Source organism: Hordeum vulgare, chromosome 3H (genome assembly GCF_904849725.1).
Source record: "Hordeum vulgare subsp. vulgare chromosome 3H, MorexV3_pseudomolecules_assembly, whole genome shotgun sequence".
Taxonomy (NCBI): Eukaryota; Viridiplantae; Streptophyta; class Magnoliopsida; order Poales; family Poaceae; genus Hordeum; species Hordeum vulgare.
Window position 1 is genome coordinate 324,479,396 of NC_058520.1, and position 27,456 is coordinate 324,506,851.

At 42.4% G+C, this 27,456-nt stretch overlaps 1 long non-coding RNA gene across 1 annotated transcript; it reads left to right on the plus strand.

Moving 5' to 3' along the window:
* The first annotated feature begins 9,694 nt into the window (after window positions 1–9,694).
* Window positions 9,695–10,294, plus strand: LOC123439914. Its single transcript, XR_006630214.1, has 3 exons — window positions 9,695–9,805; window positions 9,891–9,985; window positions 10,184–10,294. It is a non-coding gene; the product is annotated as an uncharacterized LOC123439914 (long non-coding RNA).
* Window positions 10,295–27,456: the final 17,162 nt, after the last annotated feature.

Consider the following 27,456-nt stretch of genomic DNA (forward strand, 5'->3'; position numbering starts at 1 on the left):
GTGTCTACAACAACTTCACTCAAAAAGTTTAAGAGACGGTAGATGTAAAGTTTGGTGAATCTAATGGTTTGCAAGTCAAACAATTTCCAAATGATGTAGGAAATATGGAACCTTCGGAAGCAATCCAAGATCTACCCATCGGCAAGATTTGTCCCATGAGGGTGAAGGAAAGCACATCATCAACACAAGTGGAAGTCCCTACTTTGCGTCAAGGTGAACCACAAAACGACATGGAGGCATCCACAAGTGGTATACGACATGATGAGGACGAGGAAGAAGTACATCATGGTGATCCACCTCAACCTTCTTCACCACCACTTCAAGGAGATGACACCTTCAACGGCAACTTAGAAGAATATGATCATGAGTAAGCTCCACCACCCAACAGGAAAAAGTTGTCGCGAGGTCGATCACACGTGGACAAGAACAATCCCTGAATCAAATCTTTAATGACATAAAAACTGGGAGAATCACTTGCTCTAAAACTCATTTGGCTAACTTCTATGAGAATTACTCATTTATCTCTAGCATTGAGCCTATGAAGGTAGAAGAAGCACTTCAAGACCCGAATTGGGTGAATGCCATGCACGAAGAGCTACACAACTCTAAGTGGAATGAAGTTTGGACACTCATGAAAAAACCCAAGGACGAGCACAACATCATTGGTACAAAATGGGTGTTTCGGAACAATCAAGATGAAGATGGTCAAGTTGTACGCAACAAGGCATGTCTTGTAGCTCAAGGTTACACACAAGTCAAAGGTATGGACTACGGTGAGACCTATGCCCCCGTTGCTAGACTTGAAGCCATTCGAATTCTTCTCGCTTATGCCAATCACCATGATATTACTCTTTACCAAATGGATATCAAAAGTGATTTTCTAAATGGTGAAATTGACGAGGAAGTTTATGTCAAACAACCTCCTGGTTTTGTGAACCCTAAGAATTTTAATCAAGTTTACAAACTTCGTAAATGTTTATATGGTCTTAAACAAGCCCCTCGTGCTTGGTACAAATGCATAACGAGCTTTCTCATTGAAAAGGGTTTTAAGATCGGTAAAATTGATGCAACCTTGTTGTGATGCCCCCATTTTGACCGTACGCTAATCATACACGCAAATGCGTATGACCAACATTAGGGACTCACAGGAAGATATCACAACAGAACTCTAAACACAAAATAAAGTCAAACAAACTTCATATTAAAATCCAGGGGCCTCGAGGGCTCGAATACAAAAGCTCAGAAGCACATGAGTCAGCGGAAGCAAATAATATTTGGCTACAAACATAAGTCAACCGGTTTTTTCCTTAAAGAAGGCTAGCACAAACATACCATAGATCAAAAGAGGTGAGGCCTCCTGCCTGGGAACCTCCAAAACTACTCTTGTTCGTTAGAGGTTGATGACCCACAAGTATAGGGGATCAATCATAGTCCTTTAGATAAGTAAGAGTGTCGAACCCAATGAGGAGCAGAAGGATCTGACAAGTGGTTTTCAGCAAGGTAAAATCTACAAGCACTGAAATTATCGGTAACAAGTGATTGTGTGGTGAGAAGATTCGTACCAAGTAACAAAAGTAGCAACGGTGCAGCAAAGTGGCCCAATCCATTTTATAGCAAGGGACAAGCCTGGACAAAGTCTTATAGGAGGAAAAACGCTCCCGAGGACACACGGGAATTTCTGTCATGCTAGTTTTCATCATGTTTATATGATCCGCGTTCGTTACTTTGATAGTTTGATATGTGGGTGCACCGGCGCTTGGGTACTGCCCTTACTTGGACAAGCATCCCACTTATGATTAACCCCTCTCACAAGCATCTACAACTACGAAAGAAGAATTAAGACAAAGTCTAACCATAGCATTAAACTAGTGGATGCAAATCAGCCCCTTAAGAAGCAACACATAAACTAGGGTTTAAGCTTCTGTCACTCTAGCAACGCATCATCTACTTACTACTTCCCAATGCCTTCCTCTAGGCCCAAATAATGGTGAAGTGTTATGTAGTCGACGTTCACATAACACCACTAGAGGAAAAAGAACACACAACACATCAAAATATCGAACGAATACCATATTCACATGACTACTTATATCATGACTTGTCCCATGTCCTCAGGAACAAAAGTAACTACTCACAAAGCATAATCATATTCATGACCAGAGAGGTAATGAGTAGCATCAAAGATCTGAACATAAACTCTTCCACCAAGTAATCCAACTAGCATCAACTACAAAGAGTAATTAACACTACTAGCAACCTTACAAGTACCAACCGGATTCGCGAGATGGAGATTGGTTACAAGAGATGAACTAGGGTTTGGAGATGAGATGGTGCTGATGAAGATGTTGATGGTGATGAGTCCCCTCCGATGAGAGGAGTGTTGGTGATGATGATGGCGATGATTTCCCCCTCCGGGAGGGAAGTTTCCCCAACAGAATCGTCCTGCCGGAGCTCTAGATTGGTTCTGCTCAAGTTCCGCCTCGTGGCGGCGGCGAATCCACGAAAAAGCCTCCTCTTGATTTTTTTTTCGGACAAACCCTTCTTGTAGCCAAAGGGGGTAGCCATAGGGCCAGCTGGGTGGCCACAAGCCCCCTAGGCGCGACCAGGGGGTGGCCGCGCCTAGCAGGCTTGTGGCCACCTGCTGGCGCCCCTCTGGCACTTCTTCGGCCCAGTATTTTTTATAATTCCTGAAAAAAATCCTCGTTGATTTTTATGGCGTTTGGAGTTGCGCAGAATAGGTATCTCAAACTTGCTCCACTTTCAGGCCAGAATTCCAGCTGCCGGCATTCTCCCTCTTCATGTAAACCTTGCAAAATAAGAGAGAAAAGGCATAAGTATTGTACCGTGAAGTGAAATAACAGCCCAAGAAGCGATAAATATCAACATGAAAACATGATGCAAAATGGATGTATCAGAGGCCTCCACATAGTAGTAGGCTCCATCTGGGTATTAGTCGTCGGCGGGATCTGCCATCGCCTCGGCTCCGTCATCTCATGGCGGCAATTGTATCAAGAGGAAAAGGGGGAGCTAAGCAACAGTGAGTACTCATCTAAATACTTGCGAGACTAACATCACAACTATGCTAAGTATGCATTGGTATCAAAGGAATGGGGCTATATCTTCAGACCGACGGTAGAAATGCCAGAATAGAGAGAAGGCCTAGTCCTATCGAAGACTATCATCTTCAGTGTCTTGCAACATTATAAGAGTACAGATGCGTAACACATATATAGTCATAATTGTTGCATCAATTTTATTTAAGACACACCCAGGGATTCTTCTTCGACTCCCTCCGAGGAAGAAATCTCGGAGCCAATCATTCCAATTAAGTCATAGTTCTAGTTGTATTAGATCGGGATACAACTCCAATTCATCCTGTTACCGTCGGCACGACTATTCAAATAGTAAATTTCATCCCTGTAGGGGTGCACCACATTTAACCACACAGTCGATGAACTCTGTCCGGACACAGTTTCCAGGGTCATGCCTGGACTCGGAAGATCAACACTCCGCAACCCTACATAGGCTCAGTAGAGAGGCAAATCCGTTGGTATAAATCCTAAGCACGCATGGGTCTTGGGCCCATCACCCTTTGCACTCTTGCATGTTGCGTGGGCAGCCGAGATCAGTCCTCACACCTCTTATACAAGATCAATGCTCGCGTGCTGCTCCAATGCTAACGCCCGAAGAGCTTCGACTAATACAACAACGCTGACCGCCCATAACTGTGCCCGTGTGAAGGTTAGTGCGAAAAAGGTCAAACGACCAACTCAGACCAAATACCCAAGTACCATTAATGTTTGTTAATTGCGGTGATGATCAACAATCCACGATATGTGGTCCTATCGCCATGTCTAGAGGATGTGTGATAAGGGCCAAGAATGCCCCACCTCACCTCGTAACATTCACGCGGGTATCCAGTCGCTCCATGATACGTCCATTTTGCATCATGTTTTGTTACTGTTATTTATAGTGTTTTTATGCATTTTACCACTTGGTGGAGTAATGCTAATGCATTTTCTATCATAATATGCATGGTTTACATCAAGCGGGAGACCGACGGATGGAATTCTGGACCTGAAAAAGCAACATCGCAGATACCTATTCTGCACATCTCCAATTGGGCTGAAAATTTACAGAGATTTATTTTATAATAAATGAACAATACTAGAGTGGAGAAGTACCGGAGGGAGGCCACGAGGAGGTCACTAGACACCAGGGCGCGCTAGGCAGTGGGCCACCTAACCCATCTCTGGCGCTCATCTTCTCGTATAAATTCTGCTTCACCCTAAAAAAAATAAGGAGAGGACTTCCGGGACGAAGCGTCGTCGTCTTGAGGCGGAACCTGGACACGAGCACTTTTGCCCTCCAACAGAGCGATTCCACCGAAGGAACTTCCCTCCCGAAGGGGGAAATCGAGGCCATCGTCATCACAAACAACCCTCTCATCCTGGGGAGGCCAATCCTCATCAACATCTTCATCAGCACCATCTCCCCTAAAAACCCTAGTTCATCTCTTGTACTCAATCTTGTACCGAAACTCGGATTGGTACCTCGGGTGTGTCTAGCAGTGTCAATTACATCTTGTAGTTGATGCTCTATGGTTTATTTGGTGGACAATCGTATGTTCAGATTCATTATGCTATATAATACCTCTATGATCATGCACAAGTTTATCACTTTCGAGTAGTTACTTTTGTTCTGGAGGCCATGAGAAAAATCATGTTGCAAGTAGTCATGTGAAGTTGATAATCGTTTGATATTTTGATGATATGAATGTTGTGATTCCCTTAGTGGTGTTATGTGAACGTCGACTACATAACACTTCACCATATTTTGGGCCAAAGGGAATGCATTGTGGAGTAGTAATTAGAGGGTGGGTTGTGAGAGTGACAAAACTTAAACCCCAGTCTATTGACTACTTCGTAAGGGGCTGATTTGGATCCCTATGTTTAATGCTATGGTTAGAATTAATTCTTAGTACTTTTCTCATAGTTGAAGATTCTTGCGTGAGGGTTAATCATAAGTGGGAGGTTTGTTCAAGTAAGAACAACACCCAAGCACTGGTCCACCCACATATCAAATTATCAAAATACCGAACACGAATTAACCCAACATGACGAAAGTGATTAGATCAAATTCCCGTGTGCCCTCAAGAACGCTTTGCCTATTATAAGATTTTGTTATGGCCTATCCAATGCCACAAAAGGATTGGGGTACCTTGCTGCACCTAGTGTTATTATTGCTACTTGTCACTTGTTACAATTACCTTGCTATCAAACAACTTGTTACCGCTATTTTAGTGCTTGCAGAAATTATCTTGGTGAAGACCGCTTGTCATTTCCTTAAGCTCCTCATTGGGTTCGACACTCTTACTTATCAAAAGGACTACGATTTCCCCCCTATAATTGTGGGTCATCAATACTCTTCTCTGGCGCAGTTGCGAGGGAGTGAAGCGCCTTTGGTAAGCAGAATTTGTTAAGGGGAAATTTACATTACATGCTCAAACTTACTGTTACTTGTCACTATGGAAAGTAATCCTTTGAGGGGTTTGTTCGAGGTATATTCACCTCGACCGGAAACACCAATAGTTATCCCACAACCTGCTGAACCTACTAAAATGTTTATTATGAAATTCCTTCGGGTATGATAGAGAAACTGCTAGCTAATCCTTATGTAGGATATGGAACAAAACATCCCGATATGCACCTAATCTATGTGTATGAAGCTTGTGGATTATTTAAGCTTGTAGGTTTATCCGAAGATGAAGTCAAGAAGAAAGTTTTCCCTTTATATTTGGGGGAAAAGCATTGACATGGTATAGCCTATGTGACGATACAAGATCCTGGAACTGGAACCAATTGCAATTGGAGTTTCACCAAAAACTTTACCCTATGAATCTTGTTCATCGTGATCGAAATTTTATCTATAATTTTTGGCCTCATGAAGGATAAAGCATTGCTCTAGAATATGGTAGGCTGAAGTCAATGTTATATTCATGCCCCAATCATGAGCTCTCGAGAGAAATTATTGTTCAGATTTTTTATGCTCGGCTTTCTCATAATGATAAAAACATGCTCAATACTTCTTACTCAAGTTCTTTCATGAAGAAGACTATTGAATTTAGGTGGGATCTCTTAGAAAAAATTAAACACAACTATGAATATTGGGAGCTTGACGAAGGTAAAGAGTCAAGTATGAGACCTAAGTTTGATTGTCTTAAATCTTTTGTGAATACCGATGCTTTCAATGATTTTAGCACTAAGTATGGACTTGACTCTGAGATAGTAGCCTCATTCTATGAAACCTTTGCTGCTCAGGTTGATCTCCCTAAAGAGAAATGGTTTAAATATCATCCACCTATTAAAGAAAGAATTGAAAAAGCAATTAAAGTTGAGTCTGAAACTATTATTTACAATGTTGACCCAGTTGTGCCTACTGCTTATACTGAGAAACCACCTTTCCGTGTTAGGATAAAGGAACATGCTAAGAGCATCTCCAACAACGGCACTAAAACACTGCCACGCTAGAAAATTTGCCTTTTTAGTGTGCGTGAAAACGCGCGCACGACATATAGAGTACATCACGCGGTCCGAATCGCAAGCGCGCTGCTTATTTGGTGCGCCCGCTTCCGCGTGCTGCACACTCGAGCGCTCGCGCCACACTCTCTCCACCGCGCGCCGCCGCCGACGAACTGACCCGATGGACGCCCCCGCCGGCACCCCCTTCACCCCTTCCTACACCCGTGACCCCTCCACTGTGGCCGTCGCCGACGCGGCAAACCCCAGCGCGGGGAGCTTGGGCTTCGCCTCCGCTGGCGCTCCTCCAAGTATCGGCGTTGCACGCGGCCTTTTCATGCCTCCACGGATGACCGCGGTGGTGGGTGGCCTCGCGTCGGCGCCCGCCGTTAACCCACGTGGCCCCCTCTCGAAGCTCCGAAATGCGGTGCGGCCGAAGAAGGGCAAGGTTTCCGTGAAGAAGAACAAGGCGGCGGACGGCTCCGACTCCTCCAAGCCGCCGAGGAAGAAACTTGTAGGGCGTGCGACGACCGCGATGGCTACCGAAGCGCCGGCAAGTAAGCCTGGGCGTTCGCGTACCCGAAACCGTTACCCAAACCCGAACCGAACCGTAATACTCGAAATGTCGGTTAATTCAGGTTTCGGGCTTCGGTATGGTTCTAGTTTTAGAATGTTTCGGTCTTCGGGTACGGGTTTGGTTAGTAGGTGTGAAAACCCGAAGTAGCCATATTAACCGAAGTACACAACACGAGCATCTCATCCGTCAGCACGGCTGCACCTCAGCAGTCATCACTTGTGCGGCCTGCCGGCCCAACTCCCCGCTCGCACACAAGCCTCCCGGCTCACAAAAGCCTCCTCGGCTCCTCGCCTAGTTCATTCCTTTTCTTCTCTCCCTCGACCCTCCTCGCCGGCTCGCCCTAACCCTAGTTTTCAGCGGCGGCGGCGGATGGTGGCGCCTCCACCTGCTCGTGACGCCTGACGCGTGCTGGAAGACGCGCGAGCCGCCACCCGTCGGTTGCTGTAGCCTGTAGCGACGCGCCGAGGAGACGTGCGAGCTGTCGGGCCGGAGTCAACGCACGCCCAGTCGATGGCAGTGAGCCAGTGACCAACTTCAGTGGTAAGTCCCTCTGGCTGAATTCGTATGCTCAAGTAGTCAAATGTACTTGTTGATTCAGGCTAAGTTCGAATCCCGATTCCTATGCTCAAGTAGTCAAATCGTACTTGCGGATTCAAACGTATCTGTCCCTATTCCTATGCTCGAGTTATTAGTTTGTAGTTATACTAATTGATGTATTTCTCTGCAGAAAGAAGACTGTAGTTGTAGTTGTATTTCTCTGAAAAAATTCAGATAAAAGTTATACTAGTTTGTAGTTGTATTTCTCTGCAAAAAAAGACTGTAGTTATACTGATTGATTTGTATCAGGCTATCATCTCTAGACAAAACTGATACTTGTAGTTGTACTGTTAAAATTCAGAAAAAAGTATGTAGTTGTACTGTTAAACTGATAATTGTACTTATGCTGCTATATTTTCTGTAATAAATTGTTTCTTATTTTGACCTCTCTTCTCATTGCTGATATGTTAGGCTAACTAGTTGTGTCATTTTTTTGTAGATGGAAGATCAAACCTCTCATATGTCGGCGTCAGGCACCTCCCCTTACACCGCTTTGAACTCGGAGAAGGACAGTAATGATGGGCAGTAGCCCACGAACCAACAGCAGAAGGAGATGACCGAGGCTGATAAGACGACATCAAATGCAAAGAAAAGAAAGGAAATGGCTCCACGGTCTGAAGTTTGGAACCATTTTACCAAGGTCCTCGATGGGGGTGTGCTGTCCAAAGCAACATGCAACTATTGCAAAAATGAGCTTGCTTGTGTTGCTAAAAGGAATGGTACATCATCCTTACTCAAGCATTTGACGTCGTGCAAGAAAAATCCTCATAGGGTCAATGATGACAAGCAGCCAACTCTACAAGCTACTCCGAATATGGAAGATACTAGTAAGTGCTCTCTCACCACCTGGAGATTTGATCAGGATAAGCTCAAAGGTGCTTTGGCTGAAATGGTAATTATGGATGAGCTGCTCATGTAAGCATAGGGAGAGGAGAATATATGCACATGAGATGTGCTGCTCATATTATGAACTTGATAGTTACCGATGGGCTAAAAGTGTTGGACACCTCGGTAAAGCGAGTTCGTGCTGCTGTCAAGTTTATTAAGAATTCTCCAGCTAGAATTACCAAGTTCAAGAAGTGTGCTGAATTAGAGAAGTTGACAAGCAAAGGTTTCTTATCACTTGATGTATGCACTAGATGGAACTCCACGTACTTAATGCTGAAAGCTGCAGCCACATATGAGAAGGTCTTTGTGAGGTATGAAGAAGAGGACCCATACTTTGCAATTGAGCTAAACAGCGATAAAATTTCAGGAGTGCCTGAACCTGAAGATTGGGATAATGCTTCAAAGATGGCTGAGTTTCTTGAGCATTTCGATAAGCTTACCCTTCGTGTTTCAGCCTCAAATCATTGCACATCTCATATCTTCTTCCATCAAATTGCTGATATCATTGTCTTGCTGAGGGCATGGTGTGGAAGCGGGGACTTCTTGCAAAGAGATATGGGAGAAAGGATGATTGACAAGTACAACAAGTATTGGGGAGATCACAAGAGCTTCGACATCTTGATTTTTGTGGTTGTTGCTCTTGATCCAAGATAGAAGTTGTCAAATTACATCAAGATTGCAACCTTTGAAATGTTTGGAGACATCAATGGAGATGAGGTGTGGACAAAAATGAATGCAACACTTAATGATCTGTTCAAGGAGCATGTTAAGTTATATGGTCCAAGTGAGCATGAAATTCAACCTGATGATGCACCTGAATTTGAAGAGAGTAGCTGCGAAAGCTTGATGAGTTCTTTGATTGCGAAGAAAATGAGAATGGATGACTGTGGAATTGGCATCAGCCCTTGCAAGTCTGAACTTGAAAAGTACCTTACGGAGGATAATGAAGCAAACAATGGGAAATTCAATATTCTTGAGTGGTGGAAGGTTAACTCATCAAGATTTCCTGTGCTATCACGCTTAGCTCGTGATGTCCTAGCTTTCCCAATATCTACGGTTGCATCAGAATCGGCTTTTAGCACCGATGGACGCATCCTTGATGACTTCGGAAGCTCTCTTACTCCATTCATGGTGCAGGCACTACTTTGTACTCAAGATTGGTTGCGAAGAGAAATTCCAGTTAACGATGAAGAGGATGCTGAGCTACTGGCCAACCTTGAACAAGGTAATTAAGAAAATAAGTTACTCTTAGACATGTGCTTTCTATTTTCTTCATACTTACATTATCTTGCTTTATTTATTATTGTCAGATGTACTTCAAGAACTGTCTGATCTAAACATTGTTAAGTCTGGTACAAGTGCAAGTGTTCGCATCACCATTGATGACACCGAATCATAAGTCTTGGTGAGTGAAATTCTTGTAATATTTCCTATATAACTTGCATGTTGTTTTCAACTTGATATGCTAGAAACTATGGTGGGAAAGTGGAAATGATATGCATGATCCCGTATACATATCACTTTAATTTTGAACAAGAATTCTGTTTTAATTTGCTTTGCATTTGCACAATATATTTAAGTGATTTTCTTTTCACTTCTATAGGGAATACGAGAAGAACATCAAAGGAAGTGTGCTGCTGTCAAGGAATCCTCTCAACTTCTTTTCTTGTGTTCTATCTTCTATGATTTCCTCAGCTTGGACCTCAAGGATTTGTGTTGCTTGAAAACTTGTTAAGCCCTTAAATTATTAGCTATGGTTGTCTCAGTTTGGAACTATTCAGCTTGAACCATGATAACTATTCAGCTTGAACCATGTTTGTTTTGTGTTTGTGACTCGGCCTGATTTGTGACTCAAGTTATGCCTCTGTCTATGCTTGTGATGTTTTTATTTTCTGTTTATTTGATCTATGCTTGTGCACAATTATATTTGATCTATGCTTGTGAACATATGCACTATATTGTATCTGTGCTTGTGAACATGTTTTTATTTTCTGTTTATTTGATCTATGCTTGTGAACATGTGCACTGTAATGGACTGAATATTTCGGGTTCTGGGTACCCGAATTACCTGAACCGATTTTTTGGGTAATTTGGGTACGGGTACTTATGCGGCATATAAAAATTCGGTTTCCATTTTTCACTAACCGTACTACCCGCAAACCAAACTAACCGAACCGAAGAAACCAAATTACCCGAATGCCCAGTCCTACCGGCAAGCTCACTTGTTGAGCTGACGGCCGACGCGCAAAAGGTGTTCGAGGAAATGCACCAAAGGTAAAAAATCGCCAACTTTTTGTTGTTGTTATTTTTTGAATGCATACATATAGGTAGCTCATTTGCTTCGTTGTATATCCTTTGTAGTGTCAACGATGAGGCATATATGTCAACTGTGGGTGTTGGCTCCAACAATTCTAATTGGTCTCAAACCAATGACATGCATTTTGATGACCATGAGTTCGAGGTGGACGAGGATGCTGAGGGCATTGTCGACGCACCAAAAGGAAGAGGAGGAAACTACACCAACGATGAATACATATTGCTATGCAATACTTGGTTGCAAGTTCGAGGGATCCATCTGTTGAAGGTGATCAAAGTAAAGATGCATATTCAAACCAAATGAAATAGTACTTTGATCTACAACAAGAGTGGAATTGACCGCTCGTCACGATCTCTTCGCTCCCGGTGGTCGACAATCAACCGAGATTGTCAAAAGTGGGTGGCCGCACAAAAGGCAGTTGACAACTTGAACCCAAGTGGCACTAATAATATAGATAGGGTAAGTGTCATTTCATCCATGTTCATCATGATTGTTCTTGGTGTTTGTAGTGCTAACTTGCTTTGTTTTTTGTAGTTCAATATTGCACAAAACTTGTTCAAAGGAGAGGAGAAGAAGACCAAGAAAGGGAAGATCAAGAAAGGGAGACAATTTACCTTGCCTCGTTGCTATGAAGAATTGAAGGATGATGAGAAATGGAAGAAGCATGACAACATCGATGATGTTGATGAGAGCAACAAACGCAAGCGAGCAATTGAGTTGGATTATGATGAGGAGAGGCATCAAGTGATGACGGCAAGAGAAGCCCTACACCAAACTCGGTATCATACTCGAAGCCAAAACGACCGGATGGGTGCAAGAAAGACGCAAAAGAAAATAAGAAGAGGAAAGGGGATGATGAGCTCAAAAATGCTATGGAAGCTATTGTGAAGGCAAGAAAATAAGCGAACGAGGTGAGGAAGATGGCAAGGACCCAAGATGCTGCGGCCGAGGAGAGGAGGTTGGCGGCTGAGGAGAGGAGGATGGCGGCCGAGGAGAGGAAGGTGCCATTGGAGGAGAGGAAGGTGGGCATTGAGGAGCGATCTAGGTTGTTGGAATGGGAGAAGTACTTGTTCTTCTTGGACACATCTACTCTCAATGAGGCGCAAAAGGAATATATCAATCTTACCCGTGAATAAGTCTTGATCCAAAAACGAGCCATGACTCGCGACATGGGTGGAGGTGGCATGGGTGGCGGTGGCATTGGCGGCTTGGGTGGCGGTGGCATAGGCGGCATGGGTGCCATGGGTCGCTTTGGAGCTACCGTGGATACCATGGGAGGCATGGATGGCTTCGGAGCACCTCCGAGCGGCATTCGCGACATGGGAGGCATGAGTTTTGCGTCTCTCATGGGAGGCATGGGAGCACCTTCGGGCACCATCGGCGGCATGTCTTCCGGTGTGCCAACACTTTCGCATGATCTTGCCAACACCGCGTGCGACCATGGAGAGGAGGAGGAAGAATCCGCTTCGGATGATGAATCAGAGGAAGAGAAAAATGAAGATGAAGACGGGACGAGGCTTGATGTGGGCATGAATTTGAACTAGTGGGCATGAACTTGGTTGGATGATCTTGTGGGCATGAATTTGAACTAGTGGGCATGAACTTGGTTGGATGATCTTGTGGTCATGAACTTCTTATGTCATCATGAACTTGTTTGTGTGATTTAAATTATGTCATGTCTTTGTTTGGATGCTTGAAATCATTTTGAGTTCAAAATGTGTCCAAAATGCACATATGGCAAGCGTCGGCTGCTCGCGCGTGTTGCATTTTAGCGCGCGTGCTGGAGCTAGCGCTGGCCGCCATGCCATAACAGGCAAACGGCGCGCTGCAAACTGTTTTTTAGCGCACCGCGGGTTGGGCGGCTGTTGGAGATGCTCTAAAGCTTCAACTGTGGTTAATAAAAGTTATGTTAGAACAACCAAACCGTATGAGCAAATCAATGTAGAACCTAGTACCACTATGGTTAAATATCTCTTGGTAGACAACATTGATGGGCATGCTACTTATTTATGTAATGAAGCTGCTAGGATTGCCAAACCTGATACTAAAGATAAGAATAGACCTGTTGTTGGTATGCATGTCATTTCAGTCAAAATAGGAGATCATTGCTATCATGGTTTATGTGATATGGGTGCTAGTGTATTGATATCCCTTTTACCTTATATCAAGAAATTATGCATAAGATAGCACCCGCTGAGATAGAAGACATAGATGTTACTATTAAACTTGCTAATAGAGACACCATCACACCACTTGGGATTGTTAGAGATGTTGAAGTCTTGTGTGGAAAAGTAAAATACCCTACCGATGTTCTAGAACTTGGCTCTCCACAGGATAATTTGTGTCCCATAATATTTGGTAGACACTTCCTAAACACTGTCAATGCTCAAATAGATTGCAAAAAGGAGACTAGCAGTGTTAATTTTTGTGGTATGTCTCATGAGTTTCATTTCTCCAAGTTTAGTAAGCAACCCCATGACAAATAATTGCCTAGTAAAGATGAAATATTTGGTCTTGCTTCTATTGCCATTCTGCCTACGAATCCTTTGGAACAATATTTGCTAGACCATGAAAATGATATGCAGATGCATGAAAGAAATGAACAAGATAATATGTTCTTTGAGAAAAGCCTATCCTTAAATAGAACTTGCCCGTTGAAACTCTAGGAGGTACTCCTCCACCCAAGGGTGATCCTGTGTTTGAATTAAAGCAATTACCTAACACTTTGAAATATGCTTATCTAGATGGAAAGAAGATATATCTTGCTATTATTAGTATTAACCTTACTGAGCATGAAGAAGAAAGATTGTTAAAAGCTCTAAGGAAGCACCAAGCTACTATTGGCTATACTCTTGATGATCTTAAGGGATTTAGTCCCACTGTGTGTTAACACAAGATTAATATGGAACCACATTCTAAACCCGTTATTGAATCCCAAAATGAAATAAGTGGTAAGAAATGAAATATTAAAGCTTTTGGAAGCACGTATAATTTATCCCATATCTCATATTAGATGGGTAATTCCCATTCATTGCGTCCCTAAGAAAGGAGGTATTGCTGTTGTTCTTAATGATAAAAATGGACTCATTCCACAAAGAACTGTGACTGGCTATAGAATGGTAAATGATTTAAGAAAATTAAACAAAGTTACTATAAAAGATCATTATCCTTTACCTTTCATAGACCAAATGCTAGAAAGATTACTGAAGCACACACTTTTTTTGCTTTCTAGATAATTATTCTGGTTTCTCTCAAATACCCGTGTCACAACCTGATCAAGACAAAACCACCTTTACTTGTCCTTTAGGAACCTATGCTTACAGACGTATGCCTTTTGGATTATGCAATGTAGCAGCAACCTTTCAAAGATGTATGACTGCAATATTCTGTAATTTTTGTAATAAGCTTGTTGAAGTCTTCACGAATGATTTTTCCATTTATGGAACCTCTTTTGATGATTGCTTAAGCTACCTTGATCGATTTTTGTAGAGATGTGAGCAAACTAATCTTGTATTGAATTGGGAGAAGTGCCACTTTATGGTAAATGAAGGTATTGTCTTGGGTCATAAAATTTCCCAACGAGGTATTGAGGTGGATAAAGCTAAAGTTGATGCAATTGAGAATATGCCATGTCCAAAAGATATTAAAGGTATGCGTAGTTTCCTTGGCCATGCTGGTTTCTATAGAAGGTTAATTAAAGACTTCTCTAAATTTTTAGGCCTCTTACTAATTTATTACAAAAGGATGTTCCTTTCGTTTTTGATGATGATTGTGTAGATGCGTTTGAAACACTTAAGAAAGCTTTAACTTCTGCACCTATTGTTCAACTACCTGATTGGACCTTGCCTTTTAAAATTATGTGTCATGCTAGTGATTATGCTGTTGGTGTTGTTCTAGGACAAAGAGTTGATCAGAAATTAAATGTTATCCATTATGCTAGTAAAACTCTAGACATTGCCCACACAAATTATGCTACCACTGAAAAAAGAATTCTTAGCAGTTATATTTGCTAGTGGTAAATTCAGATCTTACATTGCTAATTCTAAAGTAATTGTTCACACTAATCATGCTGCTATTAAATATCTTATGGAAAAGAAAGATGCTAAGCCTAGACTTATTAGGTGGGTTCTTTTGCTACAAGAATTTGATTTGTATATCATTGATAGGAAAGGAGCTGAGAACCCCGTAGCTGATAACTTCTCTAGGTTAGAAAATGTTCTTGATGACCCACTACCTATTGATGATAGATTCCCTCATGAACAACTAGCAGTGGTCAATGTTTCTCATAACACACAGTGGTTTGCTGATTATGCTAATTACATTGTTGCTAAATACATACCACCTAGTTTCACCTACCAACAAAAGAAAAAAATCTTCTTTGATTTAATACATTACTTTTGGGATGACCCACATCTTTATAAAGAGGGAGTAGATGGTATTATTAGACGTTGTATACCCGAGCATGAACAGGAACAAACCCTTCGGAAGTATCACTCCGAGGCTTATGGAGGACAACATGCGGGAGATAGAATTGCACACAAGGTATTACAGTCTGGACTTTATCGGCCTACTCTTTTCAAAGATGCTCGTAAGTTTGTCCTCTCTTGTGATGAATGTAAATAATTGGAAATATTAGTAGATGTCAAGAAATGCATATGAATTATTCACTTGTTATTGAACCCTTTGATGTTTGGGGATTTATTATATGCGACCTTTTCCTTCCTCTAATGGGTATACACATATTTTGGTTGATGTTGATTATGTCACAAAATGGGTAGAAGCTATTCCAACCAATAGCGCTCATCATAACACCTCTATTAAAATGTTAAGGAAGTTGTTTTCCCACATTTTGGAGTTCCTAGATATTTAATGACTGATGGCGGTTCACATTTTATTCATGGTCCTTTTCGTAAGCTACTTGCTAGATATGATGTTAACCATAGAATTGCATTCCCTATCATCCTCAGTCTAGTGGTCAAGTAAAATTAACCAATGGAGAAATAAAATTAATATTGCAAAAGACTGTCAATAGGTCCCGTAAGAGTTGGTCTAAGAAATTAGATGATGCATTGTGGGCCTACACAACAACTTATAAAAATCCTATGGATATGTCTCCTTACAAAATGGTTTATGGGAAAGCATGTCATTTACCTCTTGAGTTAGAACATAAAGCTTGCTGGGCAATTAAAGAATGCAATAATGATTTCAGACTTGCTGGTGAAAATAGGTTGTTTGATATTAACTCATTAGATGAATGGAGAACCCAAGCCTATGAAAACGCTAAACTATTCAAAGAAAAAGTTGAAAGATTTCATGACAAGAGAATCCAAAAGCAAGAATTCAAAATTGGTGAATATGTTATGTTGTACAATTCACGTCTTAATTTTTTTGCAGGAAACTTCTCTCCAAATGAGAAGGACCATATATCATCGAAGAAGTTTATCGGTCTGATGCTATTAAGATCAATAATCCCGAAGGCACTAACCCGAAGGTGGTAAATGGACAAAGAATAAAGCACTATATTTTAGGCACACCAATTAATGTTGAAACAAATATTATCTAAACCATGACACCGAGGAGCACATTAGGGAGAACTTCCATAACACTCCACGACTCTAAAAAGGAAGAGATATGTGATACAGTACGTAAACGGGCTCAATAAAATTCGCAATTTTTTTCATCAATTTTTGAAAACTAGAAAAATTAGGAAACTGAGAAATACACGAGAAGGTAACCCAGGTGTCCAGTAGACACCAGGGCGCGTGAGGCCCCCCTAGCGCGACCTGATGTCTAGTGGCTCCCTGTGGCACCTTCATGGCTTCATTTTCTTGTGGAACACATATTTCCTTGTATAAAAATCATGTCTATATATCTCCCGATGATTTGACCCTAGTACCACACGGAAATCCTTTGTTCTTGTTTCATGTTGTTTTTCTGCCAGAACTATCAAGTCGGGCATCATGTCTTCTTCCTCCTCTAACCATGTAGAAGAAGATGCTTGGCTGATGTAGATGGAGCTGAAAAAGGAGGAACCGAAAGAAACTATCAAAGAGGAACTCACTTATCCCCTTCAATCTGATGTCTAGCATGAGGAATTCACGAGCTCAGTCCTGCCAGATTTGGTTAAACCTCCCAACGCTAAATTCATCTCTTATAATAACTTGAGAAGGAGTGTTGTTTTTTCACCCACATCCAGGATACATCCATCGGTGGATGGTGCTTTAACTGTCACCGAAAAGCTACAAAAGGAAATAATGGAGCTCAGATAGCTAGTTAACAATCTCGAGGAGGAAAATCGTATCGTCAGGGGCACCATTGCTAAGAATCTACTACAATCATCACCACCAAAGAAGGGGACTTGAGTACACGGGTATGGGCACTCCCCTTGGCTTGTGCCAAGCTTTGGGGAGGCGCCCCTGTATCGTATCACCATCACTCTTAGTTTATTTTTCCATCTTAGTTTGATCTTTAGTTATTTCGTGATTTAGCCAAATAAAAGTTTAGTTCAATTTTTTCCTCTGAGTGCTAGTTTCGTGTTCTATCTATCTATCTATGTAATCGAGTGAAAGTTATATAATAAAATTAGTTGAGCTTTGCTTCTCTACTTTCTTGCTACAATCAAAGTAAAGGAAAATAATGAAAAAGACCATATGCCAATCTTATAGTAAGTAGTGACATCACATAAGGAAAAGTATAAGTGGTAAAATTTGTTGAAGGTTGACAAACATAGCATTGGTCGGTGATGCAATACATGAAAGAACTAATAAGGGAAGAAATGATTTACATGCAAACACACTATCCTTGACATCTTTTATGATTGTGATCCCCGTTAATTATAATATGCCAAAACTATTGAAATTGGACAAGGAAGACAACGTAGTGATTTATGCTTGTTCACATTCACATAGAAGTTATATTGTTATAGACCCTCTAACATGTGGTGCTTACCCATTACCTTTGCTCGCCAAAACTCCGCACTAAGTATAGATACTACTTGTGCATCCAAAACCTTAAACCCAAATCCATGTTTCAAGAGTGCACCATACCTACCTATGGATTGAGTAAGATCCTTCAAGTAAGTTGTCATCGGTGCACAAAGCAATAAACTATACTTCTAAACATGTTAGGTCATTTAGAGTGAGGTAAATTAAGCGTTGTACAAACTTGGGATGGCAATAATAAAAACGACGGACTGCATAATAAAGGTTGCCATCACAAGGGGAAATATAATGCGACGTTCCTTTACACTAAGAGATTTAGCATACAACCAAAAAGCGCATGACAACCTCTGCTTCCCTCTGTGAAGGCCTATCTTTTACCTTTATGTATTTACTTTTGTGCAAGAATCAAAGTATTTTCCACTACTTCCTTTATCTTCTCTTTGGCAAGCATCATGTGGTGGGGAAAGATCTAAGCATATATATCCAACTGAATGTGGGTGGTCATGAGTTATTATTGTTGACATCACCCTTGAGGTGAATACACTGGGAGGCAACACTATAAGCCCCTATCTTTCTATGTGTCCGGTTGAAACCTTTTGCTCATATGAACACGGTGAGTGCTAGCAATCATAGAAGACTAAACGATGGTTGTGTATGTAGACTTGCTTAAAAGCTCCGGCATGTTACCCTCCCTGAAAATATGATGAATTGTGTTGCAAAGTTGACCGAAAACATAGTTTCTTAGCTTTCAATAGAGTTTATGCTTCATACTTCAATGTTGTGATGAATTGCTACTTGTTTATAAGAATCCTTTATGATAAAATTTATATAATGAAAATGCTGCGATGAAGTATTTTATAAAGTTTTATTTGTTGTTATAATAATGAGCATGATGCTAATATGTCTGTATATTGTTTTTATCGACACCTCTCTCTCAAAGCAAGTGGTCATGATTTTCATTATCGGCTTTCGATTGAGTACAAGCAAGATCTAAGCTTGGGGGATTTGATACGTCCATTTTGCATCATGTTTTATTACTGTTATTTATAGTGTTTTTATGCATTTTTTCACTTGGTGGACTAACTCTAATGCCTTTTCTCTCATAATATGCAAGGTTTACATCAAGTGGGAGAATACCGACTAATGGAATTTTGGACGTGAAAAAGCTATGTCAGAGATGCCTATTCTACACATATCCAATTGGGCTGAAAATTTACGGGGATTTATTTTATAATAAATAAAAAATGCTGGAGCAAAGAAGTACTGGAGGGGGGCCACCAGGCGGCCACTAGACACCAGGGCGCGCCAGGCACCCCTAGCGCGGCCTAATATCTAGTGGGCCATCTGGCCCACCTCTGGTATAAATTCTCCTTTGCCCTAAAAAATGAAGGAGAGGACTTTCGGGACGAAGCGCCGCTGTCTTGAGGCGGAACCTGGACAGGAGCACTTTTTCCCTCTGGCGGAGCGATTCCGCAAGAAGAACTTCCCTCCCGGAGGGGGAAATCGAGCCATCGTTATCACCAAGAACCCTCTCACCCTAGGGAGGCCAATATTCATCAACAACATATCCTTTGAAAACTCTAGTTTATGTCTTTTACTCAATCTTGTACCGGAACCTCGGATTGGTACGTGGGATGTGTCTAGTAGCGTTAATTACATCTTGTAGTTGATGCTTTATGGTTTATTTGGTGGAAGAACATATGTTCAGATTCATTATGCTATATAATACCTCTCTGATCATGAACATGTTTATCACTTGTTAGTAGTTACTTTTGTTCTTGAGGCCACGGGAGAAATCATGTTGCAAGTAGTCATTTGAAGTTGATATTCGTTTGATTTTTTGATGATACGGATGTTGTGATTCCCTTAGTGGTGTTATGTGACCATCGACTACATAACACTTCATCATATTTTGGGCCTAAGGGAATTCATTGTGGAGTAGTAATTAGAGGGTTGGTTGCGAGAGTGACACAAACTTAAGCACCAGTCTATGCACTACTTCGTAAGGGGCTGATTTGGATCCCTATGTTTAATGCTATTGTTAGAATTTATTCTTAATACTTTTCTTGTAGTTGCGGATGCTTGAGGGAGGGTTAATCATAAGTGGGAGGTTTGTTCAAGTAAGTAGAACACCCAAGCACCGGTCTACCCACATATCAAATTATGAAAATACCGAACGCAAATTAACCCAACATGAAGAAAGTGACTAGATGAAATTCCCGTGTGCCCTTAAGAATGCTTTGCCTATTATAAGTATATGTTTTGGCCTATCCTGTGCCACAAAAGGATTGTGTTACATTGCTGGACCTATTGTCATTATTGCTACTTGTCACTTGTTACAATTACCTTGCTATCAAAGAACTTGTTACCATTATTTCAGTGCTTGTAGAGATTACCTTGCTGAAAACCGGTTGTCATTTCCTTCCGCTCCTCGTTGGGTTCGACACTCTTACTGAAAGGACTATGGTTGACCCCCTATACTTATGGGTCATCAAGAATATTTTCTGGCATCATTGCGGGGGAGTGAAGTGCCTTTGGTAAGCGGAATTTGGTAAGGGAAAATTTATATTACGTGCTGAAATGTACTGTTACTTGTCACTATGGGATGTAATCCTTCGATGGATTTGTTCAAGGTATATTCACCTTGACCGGAAACACCAAGATTTGTCCCCCAACCTACTGAACCTAAAGGGGGTTGAAGTGATGTGACGAGTCATGTCTCGTCTATGAATTGATCGAGTCTTCGATGATAAAGCAGGGGCAACTAGGACTAGAGGGGTCTCTCGGGATAACTTGTCAACATACACAAGGCATTTAATATTTAGTAGGGTTCAACATCAGTTTAATAAAAACAGGCTATGCATCAGGATATGAGCTATCCACAATAGTAGCAAAATCTAATGCAAGCATGAGAGAGAAAGAATGGGTGATATAGGGATGATCAGGGGGTTGCTTGGCTTGTTGCTCTGCTGCAAAAGGTTGGTCGTTAGGGGGGTAGCCGTACCCGATATCAGCTTTAACTTCGGTGTCTACCAGAGATAAGAGGGTGAATAAACAATAAATAAAACCAAGCAGGTGCATCATGATGCATTATATGGCAATATGTGTTGGGGAACATCGCATGGGAAACAAAAAATTTCCTACGCACACGCAATACCTATCCATGGTGATGATCATCTTCGAGAGGGGAGAGTGAATCTACATACCCTTGTAGATCGATAAGAGGAAGAGTATATAACACGGTTGATGTAGTGGAACATCTTCGCGATTCAAATCGCAGCCCGTCCCGCGATCACATCACGATCCGTCCCGCGATCCAATCACGATCCTTCCCGATCTAGTGTCGAACGGACGACACCTCCGCATTCAGCACACGTACAGATCAATGAAGATCTCCACCTTACCGATCTAGCAAGAGGGGGCGGAGAGGTAGATGAGTTCTCCAGCACGGCGGCATGGTGGTGGTGGTGAACTAATTCAGCAGGGCTTCGCCTAAGCACCGCAGAAATCGGATCTAGAGGAAGAACAGATCTAGAGAGAAGTAGAAGAAGCACGTGGCAATTATTGTGCCAAAACCCTCAAAACCTCTAGTATATATAGGAGGAGGAGAGGAGAGGAGGCAGCCTTGGCCTCCAATCCAAGGAGATTCTGCCGAACCCACAAGGGAGGAATCCACCTCCCAAAAGGGAGGTGGAATCCTATTAGGACTCCTTCCTAATTTGGCCATTTTGCCTTTTTTCCATTATCCTTTTCGCGTGGGCCCTTGAGAGAGACTTTGTCCAGACCACCAAGGGTTGATCCACCTCCTCTCATAGCCCATGGGACTCTTGGGTCGTCACACCCCTCCCGGTGGTCCCCCAGCACCCTCCCGGCACTCTCGGTACACTACCGATGAGCCCGAAACTTTTCGGTGACCAAAATAGGACTTCCTATATATCAATCTTTACCTCCAGACCATTCCGGAGCTCGTCATGTCGTCACGGATCTCATCCGGGACTTCGATCAATCTTTGGTCACCAACACATATAACTCAACTATACCGAAACGTCACCGAACCTTAAGTGTGCTTACCCTACGGGTTCGAGAACTATGCAGACATGACCTGAGACACTCCCTGGTCAATAACCAATAGCGGGACCTGGATGTCCATATAAGCTCCTACATATTCTACGAAGATCTCTATCGGTTGAACCTCTATGTCAAGGATTCAGTTAATCCCGTATGTTGTTCCCTTTGTCCTTCAGTATGTTACTTGCCCGAGATTCGATCGTCGGTATCTCCATACCTAGTTCAATCTCGTTACCGGCAAGTCTCTTTACTCGTTCCGTAATACAAGATCCTATAACTAACTCCTTAGTCACATTGCTTGCAAGGCTTGTTGTGATGTTGTATTACCCAGTGGGCCCCGAGACACCTCTCCGTCAGAGGGAGTGACAAATCCCAGTCTTGATCGATGCCGACCCAACAGACACCTTTGGAGATACCTGTAGAGCACCTTTATAGTCACCCAGTTACGTTGCGACGTTTGATAACCCACAAGGTATTCCTCCGGTGTCCGGGAGTTACATGATCTCATGGTCATAGGAACAGATACATTGACATGCAGAAAACAGTAGCAATAAACTGACACGATCATATGCTACGTTCATAGTTTTGGGTCTTGTCCATCACATCATTCTCCCAATGATGTGATCCCGTTATCAAGAGACAACACTTGTCTATGGTCAGGATACGTTGACCATCTTTGATCAACGAGCTAGTCAACTAGAGGCTCACTAGGGACAGTGTGTTGTCTATCTATCCACACATGTATTTGAGTTTCCAATCAATACAATTCCAGCATGGATAGTAAGCGATTATCATGAATAAAGAAATATAATAATAACCAATTTATTATTGCCTCTAGGGCATATTTCCAACAGTCTCCCACTTGCACTTGATTAAATAATCTAGTTCACATCACTTTGTGATTGTAATGAACCTAACACCCATATAGTTATGGGGTTTGATCATATCTTGCTTGTGAGAGAGGTTCTTAGTCAATGGGTCTGAACCTTTCAGATCCATGTGTGCTTTACAAATCTCTATGTCATCCTGTAGATGCTGCTACCACGCACCATTTGGAACTATTCCAAATGACTGCTCCACTATACGAATCCGGTTTACTACTCATAGTTATTAGGATTAGTGTCAAAGGTTGCATCGACGTAACCCTTTACGACGAGCTCTTTAATCACCTCCATAATCGAGAAAAATTCCTTAGTCCACTAGTTACTAAGGATAACTTTGACCGCTGTTCAGGGATTCAATCCTGGATCACTCTTTGTACCCCTTGACAGACTCATGGCAAGGCACACATCAGGTGATGTACACATCATGGCGTACTTTAGAGTCTACGACTAAGGCATAGGGGATGACCTTCGTCCTTTCTGTTTCTTCTACCGTGGTTGGGCTTTGAGTCTAACTCAAATTTACACCTTACAATACAGCCAAGAACTCCTTCTTTGCTGATCTATTTTGAACTCCTTCAAAAATTTGTCAAGGCATGCTTTTCATTGAAAGTTCTATTTAGCATTTTATCTATCTCCATAGATCTTGATGCTCAATGTTCAAGTAGCTTAATCCAGGTTTTTCTTTGAGAAACTCCTTTCAAGCAACCCTTTATGCTTTCCAGAAATTCTACATTATTTCCGATCAACAATATGTCAACCACATATACTTATCAGAAATTCTATAGTGCTCCCACTCACTTTCTTGGAAATACAAGTTTCTCATAAACCTTGTATAAAACCAAAAGCTTTGATCATCTCATTAAAACGTATAAACCAACACTCACCAGTCATATTTGAGCAACGGAGTTGCTCGTAGCGATGAAACCAGTCTCTCGTAAGCGTACGAGTAATGTCGGTCCGAGCCGCTTCGATCCAACAATACCGCAGAATCAAGAAAAGACTAAGGATGGCAGCAAATCGCACATCACAGCCCACAAAAACTTCTGTGTTCTACTCGATATGACATCTACGCATGAACCTAGCTCATGATGCCACTGTTCGGGAACGTTGCATGGGAAACAAAAAATTTCCTACGCGGACAAAGACCTATCATGGTGATGTCCATCTACGAGGGGGATTTCAGATCTACGTACCCTTGTAGATCGCACAGCAGAAGCGTTAATAAACGCGGTTGATGTAGTGTAACATCCTCACATCCCTCGATCCGCCCCGCGAACCGTCCCGCGATCCGTCCCACGATCTGCTCCGATCTAGTGCCGAACGGACAACACCTCCGCGTTCAGCACACGTACAGCTCGACGATGATCTCGGCCTTCTTGATCCAGCAAGAGAGACGAAGAGATAGATGAGTTCTCCGGCAGCGTGACGGCGCTCCGGAGGTTGGTGGTGATCTAATCTCAGCAGGGCTCCACCCGAGCTCCGCAGAAACGCGATCTAGAGGAAATACCGTGGAGGTATGTGGTCGGGCTGCCGTGGCAATGTTGTGTGAAATCAGCCCTAAAACCTCCGTATATATAGGTGGGAGGGGAGGGGCCTTGCCTTGGGGCTCAAGGAGTCCCAAGGGCTTCGGACGAACCAAGGGGAGAATCCTCCCCTTCCAATCCTAGTCCAACTAGGATTGGAAGGTGGAGTCCTTCTCCACTTTCCCACTTCCCCTTTTTTTTCCTTTTCTCTTTGATTTTTCTTTCTCATGCGCATAGGGATTCTTGGGCTGTCCGACCAGCCCACTAAGGGCTGGTGTGGCACCCCTAAATCCTATGGGCTTCCCCTAGGTGGGCTTGCCCCCGGTGAACATCCGAAACCCATTCGTCAATCCCGGTACATTCCTGGTAACTCCGAAAACCTTCTGGTAATCAAATGAGGTCGTCCTATATATCAATCTTTGTTTCTGGACCATTCCGGAAACCCTCGTGACGTCCGTGATCTCATTCGGCACTCCGAACAACATTCGGTAACCAATGATATAACTCAAATACACATAAAACAACGTCGAACCTTAAGTGTGCAGACCCTGCGGGTTCGAGAACTATGTAGACATGACCCGAGGGACTTCTCGGTCAATATCCAATAGCGGGACCTGAATGCCCATATTGGATCCTACATATTCTACGAAGATCTTATCGTTTGAACCTCAGTGCCAAGGATTCATATAATCCCGTATGTCATTCCCTTTGTCGTTCGGTATGTTACTTGCCCGAGATTCGATCGTCAGTATCCGCATACCTATTTCAATCTCGTTTACCGGCAAGTCTCTTTACTCGTTCTGTAATACAAGATCCCGTAACTTACACTAAGTCACATTGCTTGCAAGGCTTGTGTGTGATGTTGTATTACCGAGTGGGCCCCGAGATACCTCTCCGTCACACGGAGTGACAAATCCCAGTCTTGATCCATACTAACTCAACAGACACCTTCGGAGATACCTGTAGAGCATCTTTATAGCCACCCAGTTATGTTGTGACGTTTGATACGCACAAAGTATTCCTCCGGTGTCAGTCAGTTATATGATCTCATGGTCATAGGAATAAATACTTGACACGCAGAAAACAGTAGCAACAAAATGCATTACTCCCGTAATGATGTGATCCCGTTATCACATGATTACGTCTATTAGCAACTACGTCTATTAGTTTGGGTCTTAGTCCATCACATGATTCTCGTAATGATGTGATCCCGTTATCAAGTGACAACACTTGCCCATGGTCAGGAAACCTTGACCATCTTTGATCAACGAGCTAGTCAACTAGAGGCTTACTAGGGACAGTGTTTTGTCTATGTATCCACACAAGTATTGTGTTTCCAATCAATACAATTATAGCATGGATAATAAACGATTATCATGAACAAAGAAATATAATAATAACTAATTTATTATTGCCTCTAGGGCATATTTCCAACAGATTGTCGTTTGCTTCTTTCCTTGGGCCCTTGGTGTTACCTTATTTTCCCCTTATGGAAGTTGCTCACCGACATTGGACTCAAGGAATCAGTGAAGAGACAGTCATTTGGAAGCTCAGCTCAACAATATAGAATTTTCAGTAGACTGCATTATATCAGGAATATCGAGCCTGAATATAAATGATATCCTCACTAGATGAGTTATCAGCAGCAAGTGTACATCAGTACCACCTTCGCAGTAGCAATCATGGAATCAAGAAGAAGGAATAGATGTGTACAGTTCGAGTCAAAGGTATGATTCATATGCGCGGTTGAGTCTGTTATGAGCACAATTTGGAACCTGCTACACTACGAAAGGAAGTCAGAATGAGCTATGAACTTAGTATCCAGCAAGAAGGTTAGTCGAATACACTGTTGCATACAACAAGTGACCGACAATAGGAACATTAAGAATATAGATATATGCACTTAGCTTGCATATGGCAAAAGAAAGCTTCAGGTATAAGCAACCCAGTCTTCCTCCACAAGCTACGAGAAAAGCTTATGACGCAAGGTTCCTGTGACTTCATCAATACGACACACGGATCTTTGCTCAAGACACCCATGCTCCTCCAGTAATTTATTACAACAAGTTTCTGGCATAAGGTACCGAGTCCGACCCAGCAAGTGTGTAAGGAAGGAAAGCATTTGAGATATGGTACCCAATCTTCTTCAGAAGCTACCTCGATAGAAGCATCGAGCACAAGCTACTCGATCTTCCTTGACATGATACTCTTGATGACCTACAAGACGAGCTAAGTAACCCTTGTTGGGAAGGCATCACATTCTCACTGGTACAAGTTATTCCACCGACGGTTGGCAACATATGACCATGCATCTCAAGGATCAAAGCCGCAACAGTTGGTGAAAACGCAAAATAGCCAGTCAAGACACAAGCATGCTTCAGGAATCAAGCACTCATCCGCATATACTCAATATATATGGTGGACATGCTACCAAGGCCATATGAGTTAATCATGCAATGATACCAGCCCGGTGAGAATCCGACTAATACATGAGCTATGTGAGAAGAAGGACGCCATCTATACACTTCGGTGAGATGACCAACAACCTATGGATAAGCTGTATGGGACACGGATGAACCCTTGCCCGTATTTCTTCAGTGAAGGCACCACGCCTGTGTCCTGAGCTGTTTTCGGCCGTCCGGGGTGGATGCCGACTTTTATTTTTCTTGTCAGCAACTAGCCCATGTTCTGAGCTGCTTTTTCGTCCGTCTCGGACAGTTGTTGAATTTCTTTTCGTAGTAGTGACCCTATGCTCTGAGCTATTTCCCGGCCGTCTTACGGAACTGGTACTTTCTTCTTATCGACACCGTCTCATGCTCTGAGCTACTTTTCAGCCATCTTGAGTCAGGGTTGAGTTACTCCAGTAATGTCCTAGATCTGAGTTGTAAAGACCGTTCTGGTGGTACTGGTTTATTTTCCGGTTTTATCCAAGGGTTCAGATGGTCGTTACCCTACAGCTACATTTTGTTAAGTAATATGCCTGTCGGAATATTGCAACTGGCAGCACCCATGGTCATCGGAGGAATAAAGAACACATCAGGCCAAGCTCTTTCAACTAAGGATCCAGGCAAAGAGAACTATAATGAAGGAGCAAGATTGGCCATACAGGTATGATAATGGTTGCAAGATCAACATGGCATAGA